General features: G+C 45.8%; 1 long non-coding RNA gene across 1 annotated transcript; it reads left to right on the top strand.

Moving 5' to 3' along the window:
• Positions 1-498: 498 nt before the first annotated feature.
• On the top strand, positions 499-19,286 carry LOC126522360 (uncharacterized). Its single transcript, XR_007597401.3, has 3 exons — positions 499-905; positions 14,018-14,150; positions 17,894-19,286. It is a non-coding gene; the product is annotated as an uncharacterized lncRNA (long non-coding RNA).
• The last annotated feature ends 2,928 nt before the right edge of the window (positions 19,287-22,214 follow it).

Raw genomic sequence — 22,214 nt, 5'->3', positions numbered from 1 at the left:
GAGAAAGCACGCGTGAATGCTGCAACTCAGTGACAAGTATATTCACACAAGATATTTTTTTTTTGATAAAAGGTAAATTTTCATGTAGCCGCATTCTTATAAATGCTTGCGCATGCTTTATAATATGTTTATAAACAGAAAGGGAGATATAAATATTCATTAAGCAATGCTGAACGCCTATGTCTAACCGTGCAACTCAAGGAGGCAGGGATAGTACACAACATGACGCACGAGAACGCTATTTAAAAGAAAATACATGAAAGAGTACAAACTACAAAATGCAAAAAAAAAAAAACTTTTCGATATGGGGCGCACTGGAGCGCCCTGCCTTTGCCCGCCCATCTCCCCTCTGTTCAACCCTGATTTACGTTTCGCGCGTGCCACATCTTGCTCTGTTCCCAGTTTCTTAAGTGCAAACAACGACCTATCGCGCTGCGGTGTTTTGCCGCGACGCACGCACGCGATCAAAAACTGCGACGCGGCTAAAGGATGTGGACACCGCTGCGAGTCACTGCGTCTTTCGAGGTCGCCGCTTTCGGCGAAGAGCGAAGCACTTCTCGAAAGAGACAGCGGCAGCGGACTGTACGCGGCGGGACAAGCGTGATCAACCGGCCGTGTCCTCCTCGTCGCCGAGTGCCATTGTCGTTCCGGTCGAGTAAAATTGCTTATCTGACGCCCGGCGAAGGCCGCAAATGAGGAAAGCCGGACGCCGCAGCTGACGGCGGAGACTGCACGGACGAAAGAAATCCTGACCGACTGCGCTGCCAGAAGCCAGCGGCCCGTCGTCGTTGTTTACCTCGTGCCGAGAGAACGCCCGCGTCTCAGCGAAGGAACGGCGCATCAAAACTCGCACTGCGCTACGTTCTTTTTCCACGGCTTATTTCTTGGCTTTCGAAGACGCAAAGGTAAGTACAAACCAGTGTGCCAATATGGGCTCGTTGGTAGTTTGTGGTGGCATAGGCTATAGAGGAATGGTGAACGCCGGAACAGGGACACGTAAAGACACAAAATGATGCACCTAGCACTGTGACTCGTTCCGCGTCTTTAAGTGTAAACTAAATTTTCTGGTTTTACAGCCGTAAAGTAACTACGACGTGATTATGAGGCACCATTTAGGGGAGAGACTCCGGACCTTTTTTCTTTCTTTCTTTGGACCCCCAGGCCACGTGCACCCAATGTATTGTATGGTTTACGAGCATTTTAGCATTCGGCCGCCGCGTCCGGGGATCAAACGGCCGACCACGGGTTTAGCACCGCAGCGCCAGAGTTTTGTCACCACGGTGGGCTATGTCTTCATGCGTCCGCGTTACTGTGGGCTCTGTTCTTCTAGATCACAGGCATAAGCCTAAATTTCACGCATTCGTATAGTCTGACTTGTTTGTTTTTTCCGTAATTTTTTTTTCTTAAGAAGATATATTGCGCTTACCATTGCGTCTGTTAAAATTTCGCAGACAGATGGCATTTTATGGTTCAGGTCATTCGCTATAAAATATAGCACTGTCTTTTGTCAAGAATCACGAAACGCGAAGTGGCGTTCTCCTAAGCCTCTAGACGCGCACGACACAAGCAGATGCATGGCTTGTCTTGTCACTGGGTGTTTTTATGTATGGTTTGTTGTTTGCTTGCACAGTTCAATATGTTGCGAAAGCTGACCGCTTGCTCCACTCGCGTGTCCTATTGAACGGATCCAAACATAGTAATTATTCATAGGAGATGCGCAAGAAAAACGGCTAATACGTGCTCCCAGGGGGATATTAGAGAGTTTTAGTATAGCGCGAGCTAGCGTGTAGCGCATGCAGTTCATTGCGTGCGCCCTAGTGCGCATGCGCAGTACGCTAAACGAGAGTGCGTTTTGCGGCCGCGTGTCTCCCGCGGAATTAAGCGGGAGACACTAACGCTCGCAAAGCACCAATGCTAAGAAATAGCGTAGTCGAACATGGCGGTACCCATGGCTCCCGCTTCCCTGTTAATTCTCGTGATGGCTACGCTTTCGCTGTCGTTGATCGCAAGCAGCTATTGAAATGAGCTTTCGCTTCATCTAAACTCACCTGAAACGCTCGTTATGAGCGCATAGCGCGTCCAGTTTTTGAGATCGTTATGCGATTCTGGCGTCCCTGATGAGACACGTCCGCATAGCAACAACAGAATAGTTGCTAGTGGATTGTCTTGGCTCGGATATGTTTCTCACGAGGTACCAGTCGGCGCCCTGTCGTTGTGCGTCTTCTTTACGTTTGGTTTGCGTTACGGTACGTTAAACTAAAAGTCTTGAAGGGGCGGACATGAGGTGATAAACTATATTCTAAAGCTGTCTACTGTCCGAAAATGCTGCTTTGACTGCTCCTAATTAGAGGGCGAGTGAAAAAGCTTTGCAGCTTTGACAACTCGCACGTAGATCGCATGCTAGACCTTTTGCACTTTGCGTCGCGTCGTTGTTTTACGCTATACTAAAACTCTCTCGAATAGCGTCCCGCAAAGGTTTAGCGTGCGGAACACGCTAACGCTAACGCAAGCATTTTACGCTATACTAAAACTCTTTATTAAGGGTTCCAGAGGGGTGTATAGAAAAAAAGATATAGCATTTTGTGTGCATGTGCACAAAAGAGATAGCTTTTGCTTTTTTAGCTCTCTCTCCCGTTTAGCTCTCTCGTTTTAGCTCTCTCGACTGTCGCGACAGCAGCAGTCTATATGCAGATTTTCTTCTTTAATTTTGTTTTTTAACATAGATGCACATACATATATGCAAGTATGTAAAATAATTTCTAAAAAAAATAATGTTCCCTGATCGTAAGTTGTGTTTATTGTACACTTCTGTGAAATTTGTTATATATATATGTATGTGTGTGTATGTATATATATATGTATACATTGCTTTTGCATTCTTATGATATATGCGACTGAGTCTGTGTAAATAATGATATCCAAGATAACAGATTGTAATTGTATACTGGGAGTTATTTGACACAACTGTATTATACCTAGTTTCTATGTAATAACATGAAAATGTCTATGTATTTCTGTTTAAAAATACTCTTATATCCACACTTTATGCGTGATTGTATTGCTACACCAGCCGCTACCGTGCTTGTCTGGGAGACCGGAGCTTTGTCAAGCCGAAGAAATTTCGGCTTTTTTTCCGGCTCTCCCTTTTTCACCTTGTATCCAATGGTGAAAATAAAAAATCATGATGATGATGATGATTACAACATAAGATACACAATTAGAATATTTCCTCAGCCCGCAAAAAGCAATGATGCTTTTGAGCGGGACTGGGGAGTGCGTTAGCCTGTATCACACAGTGTTGTGTCTTACGAAGTAAGGAAACAATAGGGAAACTAGGTACAACAGAAAAATTAAAATTCTTTAGGTGCCACTAACATGTATTCCCAAATCCGCAGACCACTGTACTGCTATACTGTCCCTTAGTTTGGCATAATACAAGCACGGGGTTTCTTTCTTTTCCCCCTTCTTTCATTTCCCTTTTCCTCCACCACTCGGCTAATTTCTTAATGTTGTTGCCGCACAAGCAGTAGTGTTAGCGATGCCATATTTAAGGAGGCAAAATGTTATATGTACAGCACAACACCCCATTTCATCTTATACAATAGTAAAATGTTTTCGAGAAATAATAAAGTCAGAAAATACAGATACAAAAAACACTATACTATATTCTGTTTTGTACAATAGCGAAACGTCGATAGAAAAGGTCCCCTCACATCGTTTTTTCTGACTATTCCTAGTGGTTTGTCAGAACCGTGCGGCATGCAAAAATATTTTATTTTCGTAATGGCGATACGCTGGAAACTTCTGGTGTTTTATTAAAGTAGAACGGTACATAAAATGTTGTCGTTCTCTTACCATAGTTCGCAAACGCCTTAGGCCGAGCAAATGTCTGTCTCGCGCAGTGCCATTTTTTACATTTGTTGTTTTCAAAAGTTTATAAAAATAATGCTTTGTAATTACTACAGAAAGAAAAAAAATGTTTTATATCGATTATACCATGTTCTTCCATCAGATCACTGTGGCTAACATCATTGCTGTTGGGTATATATATTATGTAATTCGTTATTGCTTGTAATATAGTATTTAATACATGGTAGCCTATATGGCGAAGCGCCTGTGTAGGCCTTAACGCGATAAGTTGATACGGTTTCACCCAGAGCCTTATAGGTGATTCTTAAGCTGAGATAACATGCTCATATCATTTTGAACATGACTGCACATAGTACGCGGCGTCATTTAGCTACATACTGTATGTGATGAACAAATGAGAAAGATTAATGAAAAAATATTACCAAGGTATGTTGTTTCGTGGCATACTCCACACTCTGGCAGAAGCACCAAATGCATCGCTCGCTATTTAAGTAGAGATGTTCCGTTGAATTTTTTTTATGAGGGCTATGAAAGAAGATTAACTGTTTTTTTTTCTTTGTTCACAAATATATAGTTCATCTCAAACCATGCCATTATTTTGTATATACCTTGTAGAGGCTGGAGGTGGCGTTGTGACAAGGAATCCACCAAGCCCATCGACGAATACGTCCAGTTGTAGGAGAGAAGGAAAAGGGGTTTAATTGACAGTAGTTACACGGCTGCAGTTACGAAAGCTCGCTCCATGCAGGAGCAAGTTAAACGTCCGAGTTTACACCAGGAAACGTCGGCCCTTCTGCCCGGGAAGCCTCCGCTTTTAATGCCGTCATCATCCCTAGGCGAGTCGACTAGGGAATCTGAAGACTGTCTCGCAGCAAGTCACAATCGTCGGATCCGTTGCGATACCACGCACATACTATCGCAACGCTCCGCAGTAACCCCGCCTCCGAAGCCCGATGGTATGGAATATGTGGCAGGATAACAATCTAGGAATCCACGGTCGGCAACGGGCTTCGGTAGCATTGGACGTTGGGCTTTTTAGTCATTCAGTTCTTGGCCTTTTTCAGTTCATGCTGTCCGGTAGTGGGGGGGGGGGGGGGGGGTGCCCTTTGTGAAACTGTCAGCCGTCGGTGGGTGTCAAAGCTGAGTTGACTTCTTGGTAGGCGCTGATGGATGGGGGGGGGGGGGGGGGTTGCCTTGCGGCAAACGTCTAATTAACGCCTCTGGCCGTGTTGACACGTCAGAACCTTCTTGTCATAAAGTAACACTTTCATTATAACTTTGTAATATCAAAGCAGTACCATCCGTAAATCGCGTGCGGACAAAATGTGAGTGTACACATACACTGCGTCCAGTTATCCATAATTTATCATTGGAGTCTAAGCATATCGAAACTTTCCTAATGAAGCCTACTCTTCTCTTATCTCAAGAAAAGTAACAACAGCATAGTTGCGCCGTGCTGGTTGCCCTCCGACACGGGTGCCGGGTCCAGAAATCAGGGCTTACCAATCGACTGCATTCTATCAGGTCTCTTATTCACCATAGCACGAGCGAACATCGTAGTACTTCAATCACGTATTTGCCACTTCAACGACAGCGCACGAAAAAGATGGCACATCGACGACAACACGAGTCGAACTTCTTGGCTGTCTTGTGGACGTCATACCAGTGAAGGTTTTGCAAATTTTTTTAAGGAATCAGTTCCAAATGGTACAAAACTGGTAGAAATAATACTTTGGAGAGCTTGGACAAGCTTGTACTGATGCGACGTCCGCTCTACAACCAAGAAGTATCATCCGTGTTATCGTCAATATATCGTCATTTTTCTTTGTTTCATTTTAACGACAGTTATGTCTTTCAAGAAGCACCAGGCAACATGGTCAGGAAGAGAGAGATAGAGATGAAGTGGAAAGACAGGGAGGTTAACCAGATATTAGTCTCTGGTTTGCTACCCTATACGCTGGGGTTGGGCGATAGGCGTTAGAAAGAGGACAGATAGGAAAGGGTTAAAAAAGAAAGAAAAGATGCACACACAGATACACACACACAATTGGCGTTCCAATAAGAGAGGTTCACAAAGGCCGGTAGATCACAAGAAGCATATTAGCGCTTGCACGGCCTTCTTCTGTGACGCTGGGTCCTGTCGATGGCGTAGAATACCTTCTTCCGATAGTGGTTGGTCGTCCGGCTGGTCGAGTTCGTGTCGAAGAGATTCCATCTGTGGACTGTACTGCGGGCAGTTGCACAAAATATGGCCAATCATATTTCCCGACCGCAGTGGTCACAGGTTCCGGTGTCGGCCATCCCTATGCGGAACGCATAGGATTTCGTAAAAACAACGCCCAACCACAGTCGACACAAAAGCGTGGAGTCTCCACGGCGAAGCTCTGATGGGACTCGAAGGATTAATGTGGGATCCAGGGAGTGTAGTGGGGAATTACTGAAATGTGGCTGATTCTATGGCCACGTGATGCACTGGCGAGCAAGCAGGCGGAGCTTCTGTGCTGCGTCAGTTCTAAAAAGTGGTATTGGTACGTGGTGGTCCTTAGTATGAGCTGAACAGGCAGCTTGATGGGCCCATTCATTGCCGATAATCCTGCAGTTACTTGGAAGCCATTGGAAAGTTATTTCATGGCCTGCCTCACTTATATGACGCATCGTCTCAGCAATCTGAAATACTAGCTGTTCGTGCGGTGCGCATCGTAAAGGTAACAGTAAAGACTGCAATGCCGCCTTTGAATCGCAGATTGTCCACTTGTGTGGAGCTTCATCCCCGAGGTAATGAAGGGTGGTAAAGAGCGCTGCGAGCTCTGTTGCCATCGATGTCGTCACGTGAGAGTCTTAAATTTGATGGTTTTAACTTTCGCTGGTATCACGATTGCCGCAGCGGAGCTGTTTGACAGGACAGATACATCAATGTAGATATGCGTAGAGTCACGGTAGTTCTCGTAGAAAAGTAGTAACGTGAGCTGTTTAAGGGCTGCTGATGATAGATCACCTTTTTTCGTGATGTCAGGTATTCTGAGGTTGACATTTGGCTGACCGAGGCTTCTAAGGTCTCGCAGCCAGAGTGAAACAAGCTGGCAATGATTCATCGTGTCCGGTTATCGATTGGCTGAAATATGTGCGTGGTCTGTCCGCAAGGAGTCCGGGCACGATGCCTCATAGGGGTCCTCAGAGCTTCAATTTCAATGTGGGTCTTGACAAGGTGGTCTCTAGCGATTGCTATAGTAGCTGCTGTTGATGCTCTCTGAGCGCTTGAGCGTTGATGCACTCTGAGATCCAGAGTGCTTGAGCCTGAAAACTTTGTACAGTGCGTAGATTCGTTTTGCCTGTGTTGGTTATTCTGGCTGCTCAAGAAAGTTCCCTTTGAAGTAATAGGTAAGTTCATGGTAAAGATCGTGTGTGCGTGACACAGACACAGTTCACAGTAAAGAAAATAACAAAAAGAAGCGTGGCTAAGTGTTTTAGTAGAATGCGGATGGTGTCGCCATCGATCTCTCACGATTGATCTGACTCCTATCCTGCGGCTTGTGAGGAAACGCACCCTAGCCGTTTGAGGGCTCGTGCATAAACAAAATTAAACAGCAACAAGGAAGAATGGATAGAAGGATTTTGTGGGCATCCCATTTGAAGAGTACTGGCGCCACTGCCACCGAGCTTGATTTTATTTAAACATTTGGCCCTGCGTAATATTGGCCTTTGAAAGGAAGCTTCACTACGAAGTTCCTATATACGCAAACACATGACAGCGAAAATACTTTACTCGGCAATTATTTCTCGCAATTAAAGGAGCAACTTCAAGTCTACCATTTGTGTGGGTTATAACGTTTATATGTTAAATAATTTCTTAAAGAGACGTAAATGAAAAAAAGAAAGCTTACCAAGAAAACTTAAAACAATAGAAGTCTTTCACGCCCACACATTAGCGAGCTGCGCCACGAATGCACCAAGTAGGTGCCGTCCTTCAATTAACTACTCGCGCAACTTCGGTCACTAAGTGTGAGCCACTGAGTGTGCGGCAAGCGAACGAACAACGCTCAGCGTTCGCAGACACCGAAGCACCACTCTTCTCGTTGGCGGAGCCATGCGCCGACTTTTCGGCAGCGCCTCTAGATGGCGTAGCGTGTCCAGAAAGAAGCCATAGAGTTGTTTCTGGACAACCCGGTTGCCGTATGACGCTTTTCTAAGCCTTCGCACGCACCAGCGCGCCATGAATTTCAGAGTCCACGCTTCGCGGTGGTGGTGGTAGACGGCGCCGTGTGTTCTAAGGGCCTCACTCGTTTCTATGGTGCCAATACGTTGTGTGGCTATATTGGTACAATGCAAAACGCATTACCGTGAGCAATCATCGTGAGATGGGTTCTGCGGAATTTTTCGTGCAATTCGCATTTCTTGGCAGCTTCGTGCAGTTTTCGGGTATCTTTGTTTGTCCTCTGCTAACCTCTTTCACGCCGACTTGGGTCACTGATTGTGTGCCACTGGTGATGTTCTGCTCTTCAATGAACCTCTTTCATGTGAACGTGGGTCTCAGGCTAAGTACCACTTTTAACGCGACAGCGTTAAGGAGCTCGTGTCGCAGAAAAGCCGGTGTCATCGGCGTCGGCGTCAGCGGCGTTGGCCGTGAGCGATAAATCCCAGAAGGCACTTCATAAATAAAAAAGACATCTTGCAAGATGGGCTGGTGGGAATCGAATCAGGGTCTCCGGAGTGTGAGACGGAGACGCTACCACTCGGCCACGAGTTCGTTATTTCAGAACGGGACAAAATCGCCTCTAGTGAATGCGGTGTTGCCTTAGAAACGTGCCGTAGAAAGTTGTACTGCGTTGTATATCGGTAATTATGACCATGTAACTTACAGAAGTCGCAGTTTCATGAGTAGCGAAGTACGTTTCCTCTACATTTCTTCTGCGCTCTGCGCACACGCAGAGCCATCTTGCGGCAAACACAGATGACCCCCTCCTCGCAATGTACGGCACTGCCCCGACACGTAGCGCGCCACTCGCCCCATGATCGCGTCCGCCTTCATGGCGCGTCCGGGCCCGGTTATCTGTGCCGATCGCGACGTTTGGCTGGCGTAGCGCGTTTGAGTAGACGGTGCGAACGCGGTGCGATAACGCTATCGCGTTCCACTCTTGAAGGCGAAGCTTAAGCGTCCTCCAATTTTTTTAATAAACCTCTTAGACACCTGTTGAAGTCGCAGGGTATGACAACTACGTATGCGTCATTCTTGGATGACAAAAATGCTTTCGAAATATATCCGGTGCTTGGTGGACTTAAATATATATTCAGAAATCTTATCTGATTATATATTCAGACACGCGCTACAGTGGACGCTAGGTGGCACGGCGAGTCGAAGGGGAAGCGTGAGATAGGATCCCTATCTGTAGTACTCGCTTTATACGTGACGAGTTTCCATTGTCGCGATGCTGTGCGTCGCTAATTCCCTGAATGCCAATCGCATTAATGTCCACAGTAATCCTGAAATACCTTCCTCCGTATTTTTGTTATTATTACTATTTTCGTATTCCCCACAATATCATCAGAGAACAAAGATCTTTCCATGTTACTGCTTGTCATAATCACTAATACTCAACCGTCAACAGAGTGCAGAGTCATTATGCGGTCTATTTTCATGATCTGAATATTTTTCATAACCCATGGTCATCGTTTTCCGAGTTTTGTGCTGTTGTTTGAGCTTTACACATTAACTACGTTTCTCGCCCTTTTAATGCGAGTAGCATTCCTTGTCTACTTCCGCCGTTTTTAGCCTATCTATCTATCTATCTATCTATCTATCTATCTATCTATCTATCTATCTATCTATCTATCTATCTATCTATCTATCTATCTATCTATCTATCTGTCTGTCTGTCTGTCTGTCTGTCTGTCTGTCTGTCTGTCTGTCTGTCCGTCCGTCCGTCCGTCCGCTTACGCAGACCTAATGGCCCAAGTTGTCTACCTACTTGGGTAACTAGGTATGTGCTCCTGGTCGTGATGCCGTCGTGGTCGTTGTATTGTCGTTATTCCAGCTTCGTCATCTCTCTCTCTCTCCACGCCATCGTCGTCGCGCCTTCTTTCCCGGCCTAGTGGCTGAAGTTGCGTAATAGCGTAGGCCACTAAATGTGCGCTTAAGGTAGAGATGCCGTCGTAGTCTTTTTTGCAACGTCGTCATTCCAACTTTGCCGTCCGACACTCATCATGCCCTGGTCGCCATGCATTCGCGATCACATCGCGTTCGTGATTCTGTCACGGTCTTTCAATCGCCGTCTTTCCAGCTTCGTGATCTGACTGTCGTCATGCTGTCGTCATTAAGCCTTTACTTTCACTCCAACTAAGTGGTGGAAGTTGCTTAATAGCTTGGCAAACTTGACATGTGTTCGGGGTCGTAATGATGTAGCGGTCTGTGCATAGTCGTCTTTCCAGCTTTGTCATCCGAATCTCGTCATGCCGTCATCACGCCATCATTGTCGCACTGTTGTCGTCATGAAGTCATCGTCACGCTGTCGATTTATCATTCTCATCACTTCAGGAACATCGTCATATTGTCACCATACCATCATCGCCATACCGCCTTTGTCCTTCCATGAACATCATTCTTCCTTCATCATCGTATTGCAATTACACTGTCATCATTCAATCGTGATTATGCCGTCTTTGTCATGTCTCCATTGTCAGACCGTCGTCATAATGTAGTCATGTTGGTGCCCTCATCGTCACTCCAGCTTCGTCAACCGACTCTTGCGACGCCGTCGCCTTCATGCCATCGCCGTCATACAGGTTACGTAATACTCTCACGTCATTGTCACCATACCCTCGTCATTATCCCATTGTCATCATGCCATTGTCATGCCATCGTCATCAGGCATTCGTTGTCCCACCTCCGTTGGGATGCAGCCGTGATCATTTCATTGCTCTCATAGCAAGTTCTACATCTGAAGCTCGCCATGCCGTCGTCGTGATGCCATCGTCTTCGCGCTGTCGTTTCATAATCGTCGTCACTTCGGTAATGCCATCCGATCGCCTTGAAGCCGTCATCGTCCTACTGACTTCGTCAAACCACTGACGTCATTCCTTGTTCTTCATTCTATCGTAATCGTACTGTTGTCATTCAATTGTGATTATGCCACCGTTGTCATGCTATAGTAAACGCGTCGTCGGCGTGTCTAAGTAGTGCCATCGTCGTCCTTTCTGATTTTTCATTCGGTTGTCGCTATACCCTCGTCGTCACGGCTCGTCATCATATAATTGTTCTAATGTCTCGTTGACGTCGTAAACACTAAACTGATTTAGTGTTTCTATTTAGTGTCCCTTGAACACTAATGCGACAGGCTCTTAAAGCGCCATTGTAAATAGAATCGCATCACAAGAAGGCATTTTGTTATTGGCTATCCTTTCCAATACTATACTGTCACACATTGTGAGGCACTGTCCTTCTGCGCTGGTTAGTAATATGTTTAGTATGGTCCTATGCAAACACCTACGCCCCGAGTCTCGTTTTTCTTCTAAAGTCAAAGATCTGGCGGTATGTTTACTATCAAAATACGGGGGACGTTGTAGATACCATGGAACAATAGATAACCTCTACATCCCTCAAGTAAATAAAAGTGTACATTTTATATGCGGGGGAGGGGGCATAATTTTAAAGTTTAACGGAATTTTAAAAGGTCTCCTGTTGGAGATAAGGTAATTCTGCTCCTTGAGCGGGATCATTATGAGAGGCGGACGTTACTTGGGTGAGGAAGCAAAACCACCATGCAACTGATTAGCAAAAATGCATTATCTTATTTATTAATTAATTGACGGCACATATGGCAATTAAGACATTGTAGGCAGCGAGTTTGCAAGACGTATCCCCTTGGAACGAATTGCCGTAATGACACCAGTTGGAGGATATGCGCCATTAAGCTCACCGTGAACATGCACTGTAGTTCCAGTTCTTTTTCAAGAAAACGCTATTTTATGCATTGAAGCACAAAAGCAGCCCGGACGCACATGCATTTCATTCCTCACTTTGACAAATGTCTCAAAACTAGTGTCATTCTTGAAATTCATTTCAAGTGCCTGTGCTCACCTACTCGTCTTTTCAATATATCGGTATCCATTTGTGTACGTCGACTAAGCTCACTAACCAAGAAGCTTTCATTGGCTATTTCTATAGCACAGTGGGATTTTTCTTTAAGTTTTACTCCAGAGACAGAAAGCTGATACCAACCTCATTGTGCGTCGCATTGTACTTGTAGTGCATAGTTCATACCTCGTAATATACCGTCATCTCTCTCTCAATTTATTCTCTTGTCTCTGTAATGTGTATAAAGTTAAATGTAATAACCTCGCCCAGCGTGAATGTTTATGAAATACGTGTCTCTAGTACAGGGAACTATATCGTCATTGCCGCTTCTTGGGGAGTACTGGCAAATAGCGGCTTGTATCACGGGAAGCAGCGTGCCACGTGATGTGATGCCGGGATGCCAACCTTAGCCCCTGTCCTGTTATATTCTAAGTGAGCGGTCATTTCATTTTTATTGCACTAATAGGTACATTATAGAGTTGTGTTGGCAATGCCGTACTCGTTCTTTTTTTTGTCATTCTTTCGCCTGCTCCCGGAGAGGGCAACGCGCTATAGCACTCATTGAAACGCTGCTTCCTGCAGCTATGCAAAAAGGTAAGGCGTGCAGACAGGACACAAGAGAAGAGAAGGGGACAGCACGAACGCCGACTATCCACGGAAGGGAGCACTTAGGCGAAAAGAAGAAAGAGGACACAAAACTCATCTGCACAAGCTTCTTTCTTCTTTTCGCCTAAGTGCTCCCTTCAGTTGACAGTCGGCGTTCGTGTTGTCCACTTCTCTTGTGTTCTGTCTGCACGCCTTACATTTTTGCATAATGAATCCTTACCAACTAGCTCAGCTTTCTGTCGTTCTCTCTGCAGCTGACGGCAGGCTGCGACACAAGTTTATGCTTGCGCAGTCACGGCAGCAGCTCGCATCCCCATAAGCGCAAGCAAATTTACACATTTTTCTTAAAAACCAGGCAATTAACTGCGCCAAGTGTTCTACTAAACGAAGTAGAAGCCAAAAAGCGATTGTTCTGCAAGATTTGAGCAAGAACACTGCAGCGGTGTCCGCAAAACCATTTTTCGAACACGCGCAGCGATGTATTCAAGACCATCCATGTATGTATGTATGTATGTATGTATGTATGTATGTATGTATGTATGTATGTATGTATGTATGTATGTATGTATGTATGTATGTATGTATGTATGTATGTATGTATGTATGTATGTATGTAAGTATGTATGTATGCATGTATGTATGTGTGTATGTATGTATTTACAACTTTGTGTTCATTATCAGTAGAGAAAGCCGCTTAACAGCAGCTACAGGCACCTATACGCCTATGTCTTACGGCCAAGAGACGTGAGCGAAGGGAGCTACGTCGCGCCCGCGTTTTGGGTATTGCTCTGAGAACCATGACGCCGGTGCTCCGTTTTCTCATAATGTGGCACTAGATTGAAAGCTACGAGGCCGCCTTTGAAGCAACCACCACCCAGCTACTTTTTCATGCGTTAACATTAGAAAGGCTGGAAGTCGGTCACGGGGTAGAGGTAGAGAGGGAATAGGAGAGCTTAGAATATATATATATATATATATATATATATATATATATATATATATATATATATATATATATATATATATATATATATATATATATATATATATATGTGTGTGTGTGTGTGTGTGTGTGTGTGTGTGTGTGTGTGTGTGTGTGTGTGTGTGTGTGTGTGTAACTGACGGTAGTCATACGAAGGAACATATGTCGAGTGAGCTCCTGAACAATACTTTTCAATTCAGAGTACGCGATATAAATAAAGGATTCGGGACATCAAAGACGTATGGCGTAATGCTGACGCATTTCTCTAGCATTTACCGCTAAATCGCAAGTAAATTTGTTTTCTATCCCTCTCAAGTGATGCGGCGTTTCAGACTACGCTCGAGAGTGGGACACGTGCATAGCATCCCAGACTTGATTGGCTATGCCGTCAGCCGCAGCTTTCACTTGATTTTCATAATATTACGAGAGAAAAAAAATGAAATGTTTTATCAATCTTCACAACTTCTCCGCTTTCCCCGCTGTCCCCACAGAACCAGATCCAGTCTGCACACCGTACAGTGCTGGAAGACCGGAGGCTACAAGGCAAGGCTGTCCGAAGTCCGGCCAACCATCCCGCAAGGTTGATCTCAAAGTGACTATGGCACTTCGAGCAAGGACGACTAGGTAATCTTCCCGGCGATGCTGCCCTTCTAATGGAAACATTATCTGTGCTACTTACAGTATAGATCTGTAGGTAATTTTTGAGCTTGAATTGGCATGCAGCCGCTCTGGATTATTTGCAAAATAAAAGAGCTTATTTTATTTCAGGGCTCTACTCCACACATACAAGCATTTCAATAATTAAATGATTTTTTTATTTCGACAAATTACGAAGTAGAGGCAACGTAGTTTTGCCTGCTTCCTTCCAGAATATATTTCGTCGTCCTAGCAACTACAGAATAATAATAATTTAAGCTGCGTTAAGCGCTTTACACATATTCACCACAATATGAGACCTGCTATGGTCTCAGTAGAGACCGGCAGTATTGCAAATAAAATAAATAAATATTAAAGTACAAGCTTCATTTACACGCACCAGTATAATGACATTTCCCTTCTTAGATCTTGCTGTGAATGAGTGGAACAATCTGCATTACAAACAATGAACAGTTTGTACAAGAGTTAAATAATGCCGAATCAAATAATTAAAACTAATCATGTACCTAGCTATGTTCAGTGGTGAAATACAGGCTTTTATAGTGCGTACTATGGTGTGCTACGTGTCATGCACATGTGTGCATTCCACTTCTTGTATATATTCAGATTTCTTGTTTGTATATTCTATGTACAGTTTGCCTGCGTATAGTGAGCTTGTTATATTTACTGACTTGTACCTATACTTATGCTTTAATCAAACCTCATCTCTCTTGTGTTTTATGTCATATACCTACCTTTGATCAGGTTCTTTCAATGAAGTAATCGCTGTGCCGGCACAGCCTCAGCGCATCAAATAACGAAGTCATCCGTTACCACACAACGAGGCATTCGATTAAGAAAACGCAGCACAACTAGAAAACGAAGCTCAACGAGCTAATCAAGCACATGCACACAAGTCTAGAAGGAAAAGTTCGAAAGTCAAAAGCACCTACAGTTTCTGGGTCTGCATTGGAGCTGCGCGATGGACTAGAGGTGGTGGCGGAGGCAGCGCTCAGAGCGGAGCTGCGACGGAAGAAGACAGCACTGTAAGTCTGCGCTCGTGTGTCTAAGCCTCTTCTTCGTCCTCGTCTTGTGCACAAAAAGCTGCGTTCATGTCCTACCAACATTCCCATACAGTCGTCTTAGTGAAGAAAAAGTCCTCGTCACATCCAGGTGAACACCAGGGATCCAACGATGCAGCAGGAAGCCCGATTTTGACCTCGAGAACGTGGACAGGTAGCCTTGGCATGGTAAAGGTCTCGACGCCGGACAGAAAGTCAAATGAATTCACATCTGCTCCTGGTGCATGGGCTTCATTTCTCCGATGTCGTTCGGCACCTTCCTGCGTGCGATCAGGAGAATGTGGCGATTGTCTCTATAAGGTCTTCCTGGCCAAGAAGGAGCTACGAGGCACGGGCCCGACACCCGACAGCTTCACTCCTGCGCCTGGATCACTGGCGAACTCCTTCCTCCCCGCTGGCTTACTCTTCTCCGTCGCCCCGGATTCATTTTTCTTTTATACGTTGCATATTGCAATCACTCGGTTCAGCCCTTGGGCGCGGCCGGGCAGCCACCATTGACCTTTAGCGCAACCACGTGACGTGACGTCACGACAGCCGGAGGAAAAGCTGGGCCCCAACTCGCGCGGTCGCGCGCGGCCGCAGCCACCACCTGACTCCCGCTCCTCCCGCTAGGGGCGCTGCGCTATGATTGACGTCACGGCATATGTATAAAAGAGCTGCGCTCCTTCGCCGGGACAGTCTTACAGCCAGATGCCGCCCACGGGTAAAGCAGTTCGACAGAGCGCAAAGCGAAAGCTTCAGCGGGCCACGGAGACAGAAGAAGAACGGGAAGAACGACTCGATAAACGGCGCGCTCAGTATGCAGCTCGGCAGCAACGTTCCTCTACTGAAGCAACGCTGGGAGCGAAGGAAGAAGTTATGAGTTTACCCGACAGTGCTTCTACTAGTTCGGAACGGCGGAATGCTACCAAGCGGCAGATGCGTGCACAAGAAACTCCCGAACAGCGACAGCAGCGACTTGAAAAGGAGCGTGCAACCAAGTATTACCGAGAAGATCGAGTGCCGCCAAGCAATACCTCGCCCTCAAAAAAAAGGACCGCGCAATATGCAACGCATTCTTGGCTTAACCAAGCTAAGCCTGGCCATTTTTTCTTTACGCCTTCAGCTCTGCCGTGATTGGCTGAGTGCTTCATGTTTGATTGCATGCCTCGTGCTACCGTCGTTGTAATCGTGAAATTATTTGTTTCAGCGATCTTACAACCCCTGCAGCGTCTCGTCGTCGTCTTCACAGGGCTGACCCATTCCGCTCACGGCATTCACGCACTTGACACGACACCTCTGCCCCTCCCTCCCCCCCCCCCCCTAAGTAATGTTTGTGTAGGTCTTTGGGGTAAATAAAGGAAATGAAATGATAGGAACCTCGAAGGAATCCGTCTATGACGAAACCAAAAACTGAACACCGTCAAACTCGCGTATCCAAACTGTTAAGGTCAGTGCAGACGCCAAAAGATGTAGGCCTCACCGAGGAGTTCTTTGAGCAACGTTCAGCTGCAAATGTTAAAAATAATTTACTTTTTCTAACGGTATTTAGGTTCTCACGGATCCCATTCTTACTTTTATTCACCCCGCACAAGCGCGCACCGTGGAATCCCAGCGCGCACCTTGGAATCCATGTGAAACTGTGGAATCCATGTGAGCTTTCGTGAAACGAATAATCAAATGCTACAACTTTGCCCATTTCCATCATTCATCTTCTGCGTAAAGAAAACTGGCTAGTACTCATAGACTTTCGCACACCCGTGCTGCAGAATGCGGCACATACGGCGATCATCTGAAAGGGGTAGTTGGCATTAGCACGATAGAAGTATACGGGAAATTGTGGCTTAAGATGTATGTCGCACGTTCACAATGTCTCATTGGAATTCTGTGGTCATCTCTGTGTGTGCGTGTGTGTCCGTCGCTGTGCAACTGGAAGAAACTTCTTAGCTCGTTTATCTGTTTATGTATCCCGTAGGGCCTTCCGGTTGTGCCTGAAGAGTCTCGTCGTTTACTGTGTGTACAAATCTTCTAGTGCACTTTGTAGAAACTCGCAACGCATCAGTATTGCTCCGGCTTCCCGACCGGACGGTATTCCAGCTATAGCTTCTGTCACGTGATGAAATTCCGTTAGATTCCATTGTACCAGACAGAGCGTAGCGATCAGATGGGTATAAGTAGCACATCCTGCTTTTAGTGGTGCTTAACTTGAATACATTGCTTCCCAACGCAATTTTTGCGCACATCATTGCGCGTTCTTTTCGAATGCTATTGTTCTCCATTGTACGTATTTCTGAACCATCTGTTGCGCATATATTATTTTCTTCGCAAACAACTTTCCTGGGTGCCGAGGCTATTCATGCGGCACTGTAACGTAGCTTTTCTTTTTCGCCGCCCTTATTTTTCTAGGAACTGCAATAAAAAGATTGATTGATTGATTGATTGATTGATTGATTGATTGATTGATTGATTGATTGATTGATTAATTGATTGATTGATTGATTGATTGATTGATTGATTGATTGATTGATTAATTGATTGATTGATTGATTGATTGATTGATTGATTGATTGATTGATTGATTGATTGATTGATTGATTGATTGATTGATTGATTGATTGATTGATTGATTGATTGATTGATTGATTGATTGATTGATTGATTGAATCGCAGGGGCTCGGCACGGATAGACGAGCCGGGCAGCAGCGGCAACCACGTGAGCGCGCTGACCGAAGAGCGGCCGCGCAGGAGCCTCTCCTTGGCCATCAAGGTGGCTATCGTTATTGCCGTGATCGCCATCAACCTGCTCATCTACGCCAACCTGGAGTATTTCAAGTCGGACATACCATTCAAGGACGACCAATGAACTCTTCCTTCTCGTCACCGCTCTTTCGGTCACTGCTGTTGAGGACTCTATGACGAATCGTTTGAAAGCGAACGCTGTAGAGGCCTGCAGCGTGGTCACACAGGCGTGGCCACAGCATTAAATGAAATACCAATAAAAGTCAAGCAGGGGCGTATTTTCCTGCGTTTAACGCAATGTATACGTTAAAAAAGCGTTCAATATCATCGCACGTTCCGGAAATAGAACAGCTTAGCGACTGACATTACGCAGCTATAGATTACGCGCATGAAGATGAATAATACTTTTTCGTTCACGTTCCCAATGGTGGCTAGAGTATCTATTCTAAAAGGAGAGCCGGCTATCGTGTAGGTGAGCGTATTCTTCATTTGTGCAATTTTAAAACAAAGTGTTGCTCGAGTTGCCAAGACGCTATACTCGCGGACAACTTTCTGGCTATCAAGGGAAAGCTACGGAGGCAAAGCGCGCAAAAGTGAGAGCGCTTCTGCAAAGAGTCCATGTTAGATTAACCTGGGGAAGAGAAAACATAAACACCTTATTAGCAACAGTTAAATAAGGCCAAACACATTACTGAATGTAAAAGCTTACTTATTTTGCGGCTTTTCCCTTCTGCAAACGGCAAACCGTCGCACGGGGAAGCTGCGCCGATTCAGCGTCTGTTCCGAGCAACCAAAAAGCACTGTCAAACGCTGCCGGAGTACTTCGCGCGGTAACCCATGTGTTAAGCTCCGCCCGGTAGCTTTTCCTTCATAGCCACAGAAAGTTATCCGCCAGTATACCAGTACGCTGCGAAAGAGAGAGAGAGAGAAATAAACTTTACTGCTAGACCAGGCTTCTTGAGCACAGAAGTGGGTGGCCCCCTCAGTCCAGGTAGCCATGGCTCGCTGCCGCCGCCCGAGCCCTGTTCACCAACCGTATAGCTGGTTGTCAGGGTCTTGCGTCAGCAGCACGGTTTCCCACTGGTCTTCGAATTCTTCCTCTGAATTCACTTCTTCCTGCATGTTATCGCCTGATGGGGATGGTGACGGTGCTACTTCTCGGTTATTCCTGCCCCCAGTACCATATGTCGCAAAGTGTTGGCTGTGGCCGGAGGGCAGAACTTGCAGTCCGTACAGATGGTGAACCAGCGAAGCTAAAACATGCGCCCCTGTGTTTATGAGTGGGCTAATCCCGGTGGTTCATTAAAGTGTTTCTTAATTATTGGCTACGTCTTTGTGTTTCTTAATGAGGTTACACACACGTTTGGCTGCGAAGGAGACAACGACATCAGTGACGGTATGCCCGCAGTCCGCCGTTGTCGCTTGCGTTCGATGTCTCGAGTTTGCTAGGCAGCGTGTTTAGCAGCATCCACCCGGCATTGCCACTTGCGATTCTTCAAACTTAAATTGCTGCAAAGTTAAATCTGTCCGTCACGTAAGACAATGAATGGATAATACCCCCTTAAGCAATGGCTCATACCCCAGTGAATGTGGCCTCCCCATTACGACGACAGAAGTAAAATTCTGCACTCGAATGACGAGAGGTAACGGAGTCAGCTGTGGTAGAAGACGACGATGCTCGAACCATTACTGATAATGGTAGTTTTGGCGAACGCCGACAACAACGTAACAGGGTCCGCATAAAGAGCTTCTCTAGAAAAAAAAAGTAGGAAAAGTCATTGTCGTGTGCTGCGATTCATGTTTTCTGCGACGTCTTCGGAATCGCCGCCAACGTCGAGTTCACTTTCCCGTAGAATTCAAACGAGTGAAACGTTAGGCCGCATTATATTTCACGTGACCTTGTTTCTACCCAAGGGAAAAAAAACGTTTAGTGCTTATGTGCACACCACAATCATAAACAGCCTGGGGAAATTGTGGAGAGTATAATGTAACAGTTGTTTTTAGTATTCCGCCATTGGCGGCTGCTCGTACCCCGAGTTGAAATAATTGAATTCTGGGATTTTACCGGCCAAAACCAGGATCTGATTGTGAGGCATGCCATGGCGGGGTGGGACTCCGGATTAATTTTGATCACCTGGGGTTCTCGAATGCGCACCAAATGCACAGTACACGGACGTGTTTTCATTTTGGCGCCATCGAATACGGCCGCCATGGCAGGGATTCGATGCCGCAACGTTTTGCTTAGCAGCGTAACGCCAAAGCCTTTGAGGCCCCACGCCGGGTGTGGTTTGCGATAAAGAGGTCATTGTTATTCAGCTACAATTTGTAGCTCCCACTACTGTTGGAAAACGTTCATGAAACGCCCCCGTTTATGGTGCCGCAATAAAACGTTTTGTTGTTGTTCTGCTTCGTTTGTTGAGCTCAGGCTAGTTTTATGCAACTGAATTTCAATGATGCTAGAGTACAAGTAATAGTGCTGACTGTCCGTCTATTGGCATAAAGATCATGAACCTTCAGCCGGTGCAAAAAGCACACTATTTAGCCGCTTGGACCATAAAAATGACATAGTATTAATTCGCCGCGTAAGTAGTGCAACCTGTTCGGCATTTATGACAAATATGAATTCAGACAGCAGAGCTGTCGTGCAAACTGTGGCACAACAATGACATACGCAGTTACATATTAAAAAGTGCGTAGACTGTACAATAATCTACACCCTTAAAAGTGAAAAAGGGTGTAAATGTGTCTATAACTCGCACCCTAAGGGTATCAGTTGTATAAATCATACCACAACTGTGTGAGTTGTAGACACATTTAAACCCTTTTTCATTTCAAGGGTTTAAGTTATTCTACAGTGTAATGTTTTCGCGGCCACAAAATTAGAAACCTGTTACTTCGTGAAATAGCAGGACAGCTTCATTTCTGTTCGCCCTAGGGAATTATTCAGGCAACACGTCCTTTGCTGTGGAAGCGCATGTCTGATATTTCTTTTCTTTTGCTTCTTTTTCCTATTACGACAAAGGCTTGCCCTTAAGGCATAATTCTTGATGTTTATACGTGTATTATGTGCTCCCGATATTGCAATTGATAGCATGGAATATGAAAATAAAAAGAACATTCCATCTTCTCAAACTTTATTGTTCAATTTAATGTCGCATCACAGCACAATGCCTCGCGCGTACCGGAGCAGAAGTAAACGTACGAGTGCGGATCATACTAAACCGGAGAAACGAAGACAGACCTTGGGGGCCCTCTGCCGGCGTGGTCGTGATTGCAGCTTGGGGGCAAGATTTTAGATTTGGCCCTCACCGAAATGCGGCAGCCGCGGAAGGGATTTGATGCGGCGACCTCGCGCCTATAGCAGCGCAATAAGGCCACTAAGGAACCACGGCAGGTGTGCAGGTTAAGGGCATTTCGCTTAGATAGAGACAGACGGGCTGGGAATGGCAGGGAGCTTAAACCGAAAATAGTCTGGATTGCTCCTCTGCACAGGAAGCGGTGTAACGGGTAATGAAAGACGGAACGAATAGCGGATAGATAAAGCAAATACACGAGCAAACGAAACAGAAGTGGTTGGGAAAGTCCGTGAGAGCTATAACCTCTTCTAATAGACCACTCCAATGCGAAAATGTTAAGATTACCTCGTCCGACTTGTGGTGCGAGGACTGTGTGGGACGGCGTTCCAGGATTGCCTGCTCCTAAAGCGGCCGGTCGTCAAGACGCGCCCGCGTGGTCTCGAGTGACTGCCTGTATGGGATGTGCCGCGGACAACGGCAAAGAACATGTGCGATAGTCGCCTCGCTGCCGCAGTGGTCACATGCACCACTACCTTTCCTTCTGATGTGGAAAGCAAACGATTTTGTAAAAGCAAAGCCAAGCCATAGTCGGTAAAGCACCGTTGTCTCGGAGCGGGACGGTCCAGGTGGAGGACGAAGTCGAAGACAAGGGCCAGTCGATGCAGACGTGCGCAGCAAAATAGGTGTGTTCCACAACAATTGTTTGGCCTCATTTCCAAGCCGCTTGGGTTCTGGACACCGCTTGCATGCTTTACCGTTTACCGCTCACCACTTCTTTACCGTGTTGATGTTGTTACTTGGTGCACGTCTGTAGGAGCGCATCGTGTTCTGTGTTAGAGCTGCTGAGGCTTGCAATAACTGATTTTGTTCGTTTTATGCGACCCGTTAAATCGCTCATTTAACGGGCCGCAAAACTAACCAGCTGTCAAGCAGTTCCTATTTTTCGATGCATCTTA

Source organism: Dermacentor andersoni, chromosome 6, assembly GCF_023375885.2.
Source record: "Dermacentor andersoni chromosome 6, qqDerAnde1_hic_scaffold, whole genome shotgun sequence".
In the NCBI taxonomy this organism is placed as follows: Eukaryota; Metazoa; Arthropoda; class Arachnida; order Ixodida; family Ixodidae; genus Dermacentor; species Dermacentor andersoni.
This window is presented reverse-complemented; position numbering and strand designations above follow the sequence as displayed.